We start from the raw sequence: 12,537 nt of genomic DNA, 5'->3' as shown, positions 1-12,537 counted from the left end.
CCCCCAACATTCTGCATGGCGCCAGAAATAAAGTAGAAATTTGTTTTATGATGAATGAATGATATGGTAAATGATAAAATGTAAACTGGTTATTGTATTCTCCCATGAACTAGTTTTTTTTAAAGATTTATTTATTTATTTATTTATTCATTCATTCATTCATTCATGAGAGACACAGAGAGAAAGAGAGGCAGAGACACAGGCAGAGAGAGAAGCAGGCTCCATGCAGGGAGCCTGATGTGGGACTCGATCCCAGGCCACCAGGATCACGTCCTGGATGGAAGGGAGGTGCTCAATCGCTGAGCCACCCAGGCGTCCCCATGAACTAGTTTTTAATTCCTTAAGGCAGAGGATCAAATTTGGCTTCTAGGAGAAATAATTACCATTTCAAGACATACTTGTTTTATGTTTCACTTTCCAGCTTCTTATATATTGGAATCTGAAACGCTAGCGTCTGAAACATAAGATTTCCCATAAAGTGTCCATAAAGAAGGTCAAGGAAAATTCTAGCCTTTGGATTTTACTTCCTCTTCTTATCATATATTTAAAGGTTCAGGTGTTTCCGGTTATCTGAAAGTGAATAATAAAACCCTAGAGGTTGTACATATCTGTCTGGATTAGTTTGTTTATTCCTCTGACAATGGCTATATTATCCCCATAGTTTCAAACAGCAATCAGAAAGCTCCCAGAGCATACATCAGGTTTTCAGTGAGCAACTTATTTACTTGGCCACAGAAACTGGACCACCATATGCTAACAGGCTACTGGTTTTCTTTCTTTCTAGAAGGCCACATGTGAAATCCTACTGAAACATATTCTTGCAAGTTTGGGGGCATTCGAAGTAAAGGGCTAGGCTGAAAGGTCCAGTTTGTTAACTGGTGATCAACAAGTGACTTTTATTGAGGATCGTCTGAGCCAGATACTGTCATCTGTTCTCTCAGAGTCAATGTTCACAATAGCCCTATATTACACAGTATTTTTTTTATATTATACAGTATTATGATTATTTTAATTTATCATTATTTACAGGTAATGAGAGAGCATCTACGAAAACTTAAATCATTTGCCACAGCTCACAGAACTAGCAAATCAGACAGGGACACAGACAAAACTCTGCAGATTCCAAGCCTTCACTAGGCCAGGTATCTCCTGGTAGTAGAAATTTGATAAGTCAACAAGGAGTGACAGTGGGTTTTTATCAGAGTCCTTCCAGGCTCCTTACCACACTGCACTCATAGTGAAACAGCACATCCTCTGGCCGGGAGACAGCCAAGAGGCAACAGTGTGAGCTGGTGCCAATCCCACCCAAGGTGATCTGTCCTAGTCTGCAATCAGCTCAGGGCTTTCGTTCTTCTGAGCAGCCCAGATTTTCCAACTGCCTCATTTTCATGGGCTTTCGGCCTGCTGCTTTTTAAAATTTCCTGATTTGTGTGTTTCTTCCCCTTTTGCTTATTTGGGTAGGAATGAGGAAAGGCCACGTACGTCCAGACACTCCAGGAGGCCCAGGGGTGGTCAAGTCACCCCTTTCCTTGCAAAGCCCTTCAGGGCAGAGCCTGGCTGACAGCTGACATAATCTCACATACCAACTGAGAAACAAATAAACAGAGGAGGAGTTTTTAGTAGTAGCCACGACAAAAGAGCAAACAGAGAAGCAGCTGGACGTGAACAAGTCACCACAAATGGCTTTTGCAGTCACGCAGCCCTGCTGGCCTTAAACCTGGAAGAACCTAGAACTAGTCCTTTAAACTATGACTGGCAACTAAATTCCACCTGCTTAGCCAAAGGCCGCAAAGTTGGCCCCCAGCAAAGCATGAAAGAATGTAGGGTTTGTGTCTGGACCTTCGTCCCCCACCCCTCATCTCAGCAGTATTGTGGGGCGTGTCAGCTGATAAGGGGTTTCCTGTGTCACTCTCCTGCAGGGACAATTTGCCTTTTGACACCTGGAACGGGGAATCCCCCAGTACTAATTTACTGTTGAATATTTATTTCCTCTTGTGCCGCTCTATTTCATATATTTTTCTCATCCCAGTTAAGATTGATGAATTATTTCACCAAGCAAGCACTTGAAGAGACCTCTTCCATTCCAGACACTATCACATGTAAACTCTGGTTGCCTGTGCCCGTTTTACTTGGGTAGGTACCTTCTAGTGGGATCCAGACAACGCCTAGAGATGCATGGGCCATTTGGACTCAAAGGAACATTGGAGAATTAATAGTATTAATAATAACAACTAGGGGGTCCCTGGGTGGCTCAGTGGTTTAGCACCTGCCTTCGGCCCGGGGTGTGATCCTGGAGTCCCGGGATTGAGTCCCACATTGGGCTCCCTGCATGGAGCCTGCTTCTCCCTCTGCCTGTGTCTCTGCCTCTCTCTCTCTCTCTGTGTCTCTTATGAATAAATAAATAAAATATTAAAAAAATAATAATAACACAACGTTTATTGTGTACTTGCTATGGGTCAAGACTTTGGCTAAGTTTTTATGTTTTACTATTCCATTGAAAACTCACAAGAGCTCTAATGATCTCCACTTAAAGAAGACATGAACTGAAACAAATGGTGGTTAAAAATTTTCCCAAGCCCACTTATTTTTCTCCCCCATTCTGGTAGAATCATGGTGTCCTTCCTCACCTAGTTCTGCCCTCCTTAAGCCAAGCAGGAACACTAGGGGACTGCCTTGGGTCACACAGAGGGTGACTGGTCTCACTGCTTCCATATTAATGGACTGAATGAAGCCTCTGGGAGTTAAAGTAATGAAGGTGTATATGTAGAGCGTTGGGTCTTAAGGGTGTTATTTAGAAGTTGGGGAAGGGGCACCTGGGTGGCTCGTTAAGCATCTGGCTCTTAATTTCAGGTCAGGTCATAATCTCAACATCCTGAGATCGAGCCCCATGTTGGACTCTGTGCTGAGTGTGGAATCTGCTGGAGATTGTCTCTCCCTCTCCTTCTGCTTCCCCAACCCCTGCTCACATACGTGCTCTCTATCTCTCTCTCTAAAAAAGGAAGGAAGGAAGGAAGGAAGGAAGGAAGGAAGGAAGGAAGGAAGGAAGGAAGGAAGGAAGGAGAAAGGAAGGTAGGAAGGAAGAAAACAAAGAAGGAAGGAGGGAGGGAGGAAGAAAGAAAGAAGAAAGAAAAGAAAGAAAGAAAGAAAGAAAGAAAGAAAGAAAGAAAGAAAGAAAGAAGAAAGAGAAAGAGAAAGAAAGAAAGAAAAAGAAGAAAGAAAGAAAGAAAGAAAGAAAGAAAGAAAGAAAGAAAGAAAGAAAGAAAGAAAAGGGAGAGAAATCGAGAGAGAAGCAAGAGAGGAAGGGAGGAAGGGAGAAAGAGCCCAAAACACTGGGGCCAGAGGAGACCATGTCTTTGCAGAGGGCAGGAACAGAGACTTTTGAGAGGGCGTCCAAGGCTGAGAAGTTTGTGAGCAGCAGCAGGTATGGAAGGGAGATGGAGAGAAGAGGATAGGAGTTTTAAGGAGAATTTCTCAGGGTTGTGAATTAGACCTCCCTCCTTAAAAGTATCTCAAGGGACACAATAATAATTGCAATTACTTTTATGTTTTTATTGATGAGTATGCAGTGTTTCTCTGAGTGGACTGACAAGTCAGGAATAGGCCACATGGAGCCCTGATTCTCAGAGGGGTTGCACAACCAATTTTCAAGCATTTACCGACACCTGTTTTGTCCTAAGGATGCAAAGAGAAAGAAGTAAGAGCTTTAAGATTAGCAGTCTCACAACCAGGTGTCTACCCTTCCATCTGGAATGACTACTAGACCTTTGGCCTTCTTGGCTGTGTGCCTGAACCCAGGAAGAAATGAAACAAAACAAAGTCAAGGTCCTTAGCTTGGGAGGGGTAGACTGTAACCCACAATGCCCAAAGTGAACCAAAAGGTAACTTAATTCAAACCCTTTATTTGACAAATAAGAAACCTGAAGCCCAGAGGATGAAGTGGCTTCATGGAGCAGGACACCAACAGGGACTGGAGACCCCTGACTGTCTCTTTTCACTGTAGGCTCTCAGGCATTGCTGGGCTGAATCTGGGGACCTCAACATACAATTCCATCTCACTTATCCCTACTCCGAGTGGACAAGACTTATCAGGGACTTCAAGACAGGCTGCATGGAAGCTAGAGACTGGAGGCCCTTCCACATTGCCATGGTAAATGTCTGTGACGTGAGCCATAGCTCTTGCCTAGGCAAGCCTCCTGGCTGCTCTCAAGTCCTGTCTCCCCTTGGATTCTGGTCTTGGCACCGCTTGCAAGCAACTCAGAGGACCCTATCATTCATTCAGTTTTACCTTTCATTGAGGGGAGAGGGGCAGAGTGCTAAAAGACTCTGTTCTTTTCCGGACAGTGTTGACTTCCTGCCTCTCTCCACAGCACATCAATGGGAAGCACACTCCTCCGAGATAAATTGAAACTTGGAAAGATCAAAGGTTCATCAGGAAGGCAGTTCATTCCAGTGATCCATCAGCTGTTTGGGTTTGTCTAGGTGGGTAAAGAAACAAGAATTCTCCTTGAGGTGTCACCAAAAAGCTGCCTGTATGGTAGTGGAGGCCCCGTGGAGGTTGGATGGTTGGATGGGCCTCAACCTGGTCATTTGTCAAAGGTGTCCGTCATCCTGACACCTGATTTATTCATATTTTGGGTGAATGGGGAGAAGACATTCTACTGGGCCTAATACCATGTGGGCCAAGCTTTCTCTGTCAGCGAGGTGGAGAGCCTGCCATCCTCCGGAGTATCTTAGTCCCTGGAATTCACTGCCAAGACAGGGGAGGGTGAGGGCAAATTTTGTGTCTCTAATGAATCCTCAAGGCTCTGAGTCTGTCAACACCTGGGAGCTGCAGGAGTCAGCAGGTGCTTCCTTCCTTTCCCTCGGACCCACAGGGACCCCAAAACTCTCAAGTGGGATGTTGTCCTGGAGATATTGTGCCCTGGGGCTAGCCCGGGGCTGTAGACACACCACAGTAGGCCAGTGTCAATGACTGTGTTCCTGGCCTTTCCGACTCCTCTCCCAGAAATGCAGGCCATGCCATGAATTTACTGTGTCATCTTGAATGGGCCTCTAAACTTCTTGGGCCCTTGGCTTCTTCATCTATTCAATAATGATCTCCGCCCAGCTATAGTAGACGTAGGTTTTCCAAAGTGTGATTTGTGCCAACCTCTGCCCCCACTCTTGTCAGAATTCCTGAGAATATTTATTTAAAATCTGTGTTCCTGGATCTCATGCCAAAGAATTCTGATTCAATGGTACTGGGGTTGGCCCACGTATCGGCACTGTTAACAGATACCCAAGGTGACATTTTAATGCATCTCACTTCCCTAAATTCATGTCATGGTGGCAAACTGAACCATTCCATTTAGTACTGGATCATGTCATTTACTGTATTGATTTCCAATTATTTTTTAACGATTTTATCTATTGACAGAGAGAAAGAGCACAAGCAGGTGGAGAAGCAGAGGGAGAGGGAGAAGCAGACTCCCTGTGAGCCCAATGTGGGACCCAATCCCAGGACCCTGAGATCATGACCTGAGCTGAAGGCAGACGCTTAACAGACTGAACCACCCAGGCACCCTGATTTCCAATTATTTTAGTCACATAATACAGCCTGCTTTGAGCAGCAGGCAAGCTCCATGAGAGCCAACATTCTAGTCTTTCTCTTTTTCAAAATTTCCCTGCAGGGGAGATTGATTAGAATGGAGCAAACAAGGAACTTATTAGGGTGACAGAAATATTAGGGGTATAGGTTACACTGGTGTATCCATTTGTCAAAGCCCACTGAATTGTGACACAAAGAATTTGAATTTCACCATATCTAAGTTATACCTCAATTAAATAATTAACTTTGAGAAGAACAACAAAAAATGCTGACTCAAAATTCCCATATAGTTAACAGAAAGGCAGCCAGCTTGAATCAGATATGCTTCGTTTGAGGGACACTGTCAGCAACATTGGAAAAGGCTCTGCAGCTGGCAATTTCTTTCTAAGCTAAACCCTTTCCCCCTCCTGATCACCAATGGGTGGCAAAGCCAATCTCAGGGTCAGCCCTTGGAGTGGGGACTGGTATGGACTCCAGAGTGCCTCTGGGAAGCACATGGAGAGGAAGGAGTGTCCTGCCCATCCCCTCCTGGCACCAAGAGGGTCTGAGACACATGTCTGATGTGCAACCAATCAGCCCCAGCTTCTGCCCTCTGCCCACCACCAACACCACCCCCCCAACCCCCCCCCCACCCTGTCACCAGGATAAGGCTGCCCAGCTTCATTCCAGACATTTCCCTGGGGCTGCTTTCCTACATGGAAATGTGCATTGCTTTTTTATTCAGTCCACGCTGATCAAGTATCTCTGTAGCAGGCTCTAAAATGAATGAAAAGTGTCTGTCTTCAAACCCTCATAGTCCCGGTGGCCAGCTAAGTAAATGTGCAGTCTGAGGGCAGGATGTGAAGCATCTAGGTGGCTCAGTCAGTTAAGCGTCTGCTTGGCTTAGGTCATGATCCCAGGGTCCTGGGGTGGAGTCCTGCATGAGGCTCTCTGCTCAGAGGGGAGTCTGCTTCTTTTTCTTCTCCCCCTCCCTTTGTTCCTCCTCCCTTGCTCTCTCTTTCTCTCAAATAAATAAATAAATAAATAAAATCTTAAAAAAAAAGTCTGATGGCAGGATGTGAACCACAGTCACAGGTCCTATGAGCTTGTGACCCCAGAGGAGGAATTCATCACTCTGGGGGTGGCGCCTGAGGCACAGAGGAAGGGGCTGGTGGTGAGCTAAGAGGGTTGTTCCAGGGAGAGGGGGTGGTATCATTTAGTTAAGGGAGTGGTGAAAAAAAAGGCTTGGGTACAGGCTAGACCACAAATTGCCTACTGACTTTGGACTTTATCCTGAAACTGCCTAGTCTTGTTGGTTTTTGTTTTGGTTTTTGGTTTTGTTTTTATTTTATTTTTTTCAAATACAGGAGTGACACACTTTGTCTTTTATTTTCCTCCTCTTTTAAACTAAGGAAATGCACAGTAATTTCTACCACTCTAGTCTCCACCCCACAGTGAGTGAGAATGGCCCTGAGCTCCAGCAGTCAGATGTCCTTGGGGGCCACCTCCTTCACCACTCCCCTTCCAGTCATGAGGAAACCCAGAGGCACAGCATATGGACCTCAGTTTCTCCCCAAACCAGCTGAATATCTGAATCCTGATCTTCCACGGTTATACTTGGAACTCTTAAACTTCTAGTGACTTCCACTCTGGCTTGTTCAAGAACCGGTTCTACCATTTCACCAGCAAGAATGCACAGCACGATCCCATTCATCCCAAGGTGTTTTGTCTGGTAACCTCGACGATGACACCAAAGAGCTGAGAATAAGAACATTTCCAAATATATAAAGTCAATGCCATTAGATCCATACTGTAGACATGGTTGGCATGTATTCAGCTACCCAGTCCTTTATTTGGAGGCTGGTCTGCACCTATTAAACACAATTGGGACAAGCCTGGCACTTTCCATTTCCAGCCAAGGGCAGATCAAAAGTAACAGCTCAGACTAGGGGAAAGATCCAACCCCACAGCAAGCAGGTGAGGGGGAGAATTTAAAAGTCACAACCACCTGCAGCAACGGATGAAAAGAGAGACAAAAGTTCTCATAATCCCCCTTAGTCCTGGGGGCATTTCTTTCCAGTGGAGCAAACATTTTCATTGCCGCAAAGAAACAATTATTTTAATAAGCCATCACGTAAAGGCTACTCAGGTTTGCTGGGCACTGCTTAATCAGGCAGGGACAGGTGCGATATATGTCAGAAAAAAAATACCATGAAGATGATTATAATATGAAAATGTTAGTGCTTCAGAGAACACATTTCAGTTGTCCGGGAATTCCATTTATGGGGACTGGTCACTCCGCAGTTGTACAAATGAATGAAGCATTTGTGCATTTGTAACCTCCACCGAGTATCAGGTGATGGAGCCGCAACAGCCGGTACAGGTAAGCTTGCAAACGGGAGTCTGAGCCTTTCCCTTCCCACAATATCAGCTTCCCTCCCCGCACAACCAAATGCTTAGGGAGGGCTGCTTTACCCTTTTAACAGTAACAGGCGGAGAAGCTCCCTGGTGCTTACTCGAGTCTTTCCCAAACCTGCAAGAGTGAGAAGGTGCTGTTTCCTCCCTGCCCCTCAGAACCACACTGGGAAATGGTTTTGTCTCTGTGCCCAGGAGTACCTGTTCTTAAATCAAAGGATCAATGAATCTCATACGTGAGCATCCAGTTAGTAATCCAAGCACCAGTCTGCTCTGTCCGCGACACTCAATAAAACATGGTGCAGGTGAGTGGTTGGTGAAGGTGACATTCTGGGTGAAGCTGGGGTCCTTGGCTGAAAACCTTAAAGCTTGAAAAGCATGGTTGGGTGGAGCTTTGAAGAAAAAACTTACGAGCTGTTGTTTAGTTTTTTGGAATAACACTTCATGCTGGCAAAAAGCTGTCCAGTTTGATTTTCTTCAGCAATTATTCTTTGAAATGTACAAAATGCTCTCGAATGTACTACCTTATTTTTTTTTAAGATTTTACCTATGTATTCATGAGAGACAGACAGAGAGAGAGAGACAGAGACAGAGACAGAGACAGAAGCAGAGACACAGGCAGAGGGAGAAGCAGGCTCCATGCAGGGAGCCTGACGCGGGACTCGATCCTGGGTCTCCAGGATCACTCTCTGGACCGAAGGCAAGCGCCAAACCGCTGAGCCACCCAGGGACCCCCGTACTACCTTATTCTTTACATTCTTTCCAAGGCTTCCAAAAGTTTTTCCTTTCTTCCGACTTTGACTCCTTACTTAAAAAAAAAAAAAAAAAAAAATTTGCACATTCAGAGGAATAGCCAGTCTGTCTGTAAATTGAGTTCATAAAATGGAAAGCTCCTCATTGCATAACTTGGGGTTTTCTGAAGTCTCCTTCTGCTGAAAAATTAGCAAAACCAAAAGGGGAAGATGAAAGCATTATTTTCCTTCTTCATGTTTCACTGGTATTTTCCAAATCCTTGCACTGTTGCCTCTGTTTATTCGGGTCTGTATCGAGTCAGGGTTTTGGATTAATTCTGTTCAGTGACGCTCCATGTTTTCCTGTCTTGCTTTGAGTTAAATCATTGCAGCCCGAACAGAGGAGAACACGAGGCCAGGGATCAAGAGAACTGTGCTCAGGCCATTTAGTATCTTCCTATTTGGCCTTCCTCGGCTATAACACGAGACTAACCCAAGGCCCCACATTGCCTCGCTCACAGGTAGTGTGTGGTTGGTGGGAGAGCACACGTGAAGCATTTTCAAAGGATGGACCCTTATACATCACACAAGATTTCATTATCTAGGACAGTAAGGAATTGAAGCCTACTGGCAGAGAACAGGCTACGGCTACTATCCTCTGGGAAAGTGTTAGTTAACTTCTAAGCCAGAAAACTCGCAGAGCTCATCCATGCAGTTTTTGGTTAAAATGTCAAGTTCCATGCTTCTTATCACTTTATTCAAAAGCAGCTCTCTTGAGAAATAGTTGGCATGATTCAAATTATTGGAACTGTATTGCCTTAGACATCCACCCCTGGGCATTGTCAGAAGCAAGTGTAAGGAGAGCATAAAGGAGAGTCCGCTTACATTTGCTCCTCTCCTGGAATATTTTCTCTGTGCAAGTTTTCTGATTTCATTGTGTTTGCAAAAGGGTAGTGATTACTCAGTGACTGAAAATATATATATATATATATATAGAGAGAGAGAAATGAAATCTCACCATTTGTAAAGACATGGATGGAACTAGAGGGTATTACACTAAGCAAAATAAGTCAATCAGAGAAAGACAATGATCATATAATTTCATTTACATGTGGAATCTAAGAAGCAAAACAGAGGAAAGGAGGGGAAGATAAAATAAAATGAAATCAAAGAGGGAGCCAAACCTCTTTGTCTCAATTGAGACTCTCAATTCTAGGAAATGCGCTGAGAGTTACTAGAGGGGAGGAGGATGGGAGGATGGGAGGATGGGGTAATTGGGTGATAGGCATTAAGGAGGGCACCTGACGTGATGAGCACTGGGTGTTATATGCAACTGAGGAATCACTGAACTCTACTCCGAAACTAACAATAAACTATATGTTAACTCATTAAATTTAAATAAAATAAAATAAAAAAAATTTTTAAAGGGGGTAGTGAGACAGCCAGATGCTTCTGGTGGGAATTTCTGTAGACGTTGCTGCAATCAGACCCACGGTGCCTAAAGATACCTTTGGACACAGTTCTTGTCTATGTGCAAATTGTAGCTGCTAACACGGGGCAGAGAGACTGCGTGGGGATCTGCAGGTTGGTTTCCACCTTCCTGGCATTCCTAACCTGGGAGTCTGCGGTTCGGGGTGGATGCTTTCTTTTGTCCTTATTTGCCTGCCTCTCACCTGCTTTACCAGCCAGCTGGCATTGCCCCCGCCTCGCCTGCCTGCTGTTGACTGGACCTGGGGATGTGTTTGGCTTTTCACAAATTGTAAGTAATTATTAACTCTGTGGGGTCAGTTATCGTTTTATGTTCATAACATTGCAGGGGGCTTTGAGATGCCGCAGGTTGATAAGACCTTCGGAGGCAGTTCTCCTGGGGGCTCCCGGGAACCGGCGGATGGGGCCATGGCCCCACACTGGGACTGACCCAGTTTCTGGAGGAGGAAGCGCTTTGCACTGGAAGGCAGGGAGAGCCCTCTGTCCCCAGTCTGGCTTCCTGATCTCATGCCAGGAGCCTCAAGCAGCTAAAATCCTTTAGGCGACAAGGTTTGGGTTTCACTTGGAGCTGTCCTGTTTGGTGAAAGCAAGCAGCCCGTTCGCGTACATTTTGGACCGTTCCTCTGCACCGCCCGAGGGCACCCTGCCACCTGTTGTGCCACCTGCTTGGTGTGGACAGCTGGGAGAAGAATGATTCTAGAAAGGCTCCCACAGTCCCTTGGCTGAGGCCATATATTGAGAGTTCTCTTGGGGCAGATACCTTTTGGGCTCTGGGAGACAGGGAGAGGGTTTAGAGGGCCAAAAGGAGAGGGAGCTGTGGACAGCTGCCCCATGCTTGCCCTCGAGTAGTGAGAGCTCCAGCACAGGGACAGCACCTGTGCCCACAGAGCACTGCCAGAGGTCATGCTTCACCTCCCCGACTTGTCGCACGCAAGTCTGGGAGACACAAATAAGACTGAACTCTTTCCTAGAGGCTCCATGCCCCCAGTGAACATACCCACAGACATCCCTGTATAGTTGGTTGTAACTCATTCAGAATTTCTAAGCATTCTGTGTTGATTGATATGAAAGCCAGTGTGCCAGTGATAAACACTAGTGGGGAACTGGTTCACCCTTTCCTGTAGCCGAGGCTCCACACTTGATTCATCTGTTGACCCTTCTGGCCAGCTCTCCACCCTCTCTCTGTAGCGGCTCAGGGATCTTTTGAGCAGTCCCCACCCCTAATCAAAGCCTGCTCATAGGAATAAAGCCTAAATCAAATCCACTCACACTAAAAAAACCAATATGTTACCTCTTCCAACAATATTGGCATGATTATTATCCTTTTTTTTTTTTTTTTTTAAGATTCCACTTATTTGTTCATGAGAAACACAGAGAGAGAGGCAGAGACACAGGCAGAGAGAGAAACAGACTCCCCAACGGGGAGCCTGATGAGGGACTCGATCCCAGAACCCTCGGATCATGCCTGGAGCTGAAGGCAGATGCTCAACCACTGAGCCACCCAGGTGCCCCTGCATGAATATTATCCATATGGGGAGAAAGAAGTTTCAGTCAAAGGAAAACATATCTAATTGTAAGGTTTTGAGAGAAGTGGAACAAGCATGTATTGAGTGTCTACTATGTCCCTGGTATGCTGTGCACATGATCCAGTTGAATCTGTAAAACAAGTCATGAAGGAGGCAGTTTTATACTCACTTCCTCAAAGAGTAAAATGAGAGTAATGTCTCTAAAGGTACATCATGGTTTCAACCTGAAATGGCTTCTGGACTTCATTGTTAGACCCCTGGCTCATCAGAATCCAGGATTACATGGAAGTATCTCTGAGCTGCTACCAGAAAACGGGAAACTGAGTAAGTGAGAAGAGAGAATCGAGGCGTTTCTCCTTGGCTTTGGCCAGAGCAGTGTCACTTGTGTACGTTTTAAATAATGAATTTCAGGAAAGTTTCTGCATTAGGAGTTCAACTAGAAAATAAGTTTAAAATATCTTCTTCGGCAAAGAGGAATTTTTTGAAGTCATTTAAGCAAGGATATACAGGGCTATATTCATTTTTTAAACTGTCACCCTGGCACTGTGTGGAGAATGGATCGAGCCTAGAACCCGTTGTGCAGAGGGCCCAAACTAAGGCTTATGAAGTTAGAAGTTTGTGAAGACAAGAGAACAGATTGCGAGAGATGCTGGGGAGATCAGCCTTCCAGCCCTGGTGACTCCAAGCCTGGTCTTTGGACCAGCAGCCTCGGCACCACTAGGGAGACTGTGAGAAATGCAAATGCCCAGGCTCCTCCCCACCCCTACCAGCCACAAGAGCAGAATTTGCATTTTGACCAAATCCCCAAGGG

The 12,537-nt window shown here is 45.4% G+C and overlaps 1 long non-coding RNA gene across 1 annotated transcript in view; it reads left to right on the top strand.

The window, feature by feature from the left end:
- The first annotated feature begins 10,351 nt into the window (after positions 1-10,351).
- LOC144306498 (uncharacterized) overlaps positions 10,352-12,537 on the top strand; it is a 102,691-nt gene continuing 100,505 nt past the window's right edge. The window contains exon 1 of the long non-coding RNA XR_013373582.1: positions 10,352-10,471. This is a non-coding gene — a long non-coding RNA (uncharacterized LOC144306498). The remainder of the gene's footprint in view (positions 10,472-12,537) is intronic.

Source organism: Canis aureus, chromosome 37 (assembly GCF_053574225.1).
Source record: "Canis aureus isolate CA01 chromosome 37, VMU_Caureus_v.1.0, whole genome shotgun sequence".
NCBI lineage: Eukaryota > Metazoa > Chordata > Mammalia > Carnivora > Canidae > Canis > Canis aureus.
This window is presented reverse-complemented; position numbering and strand designations above follow the sequence as displayed.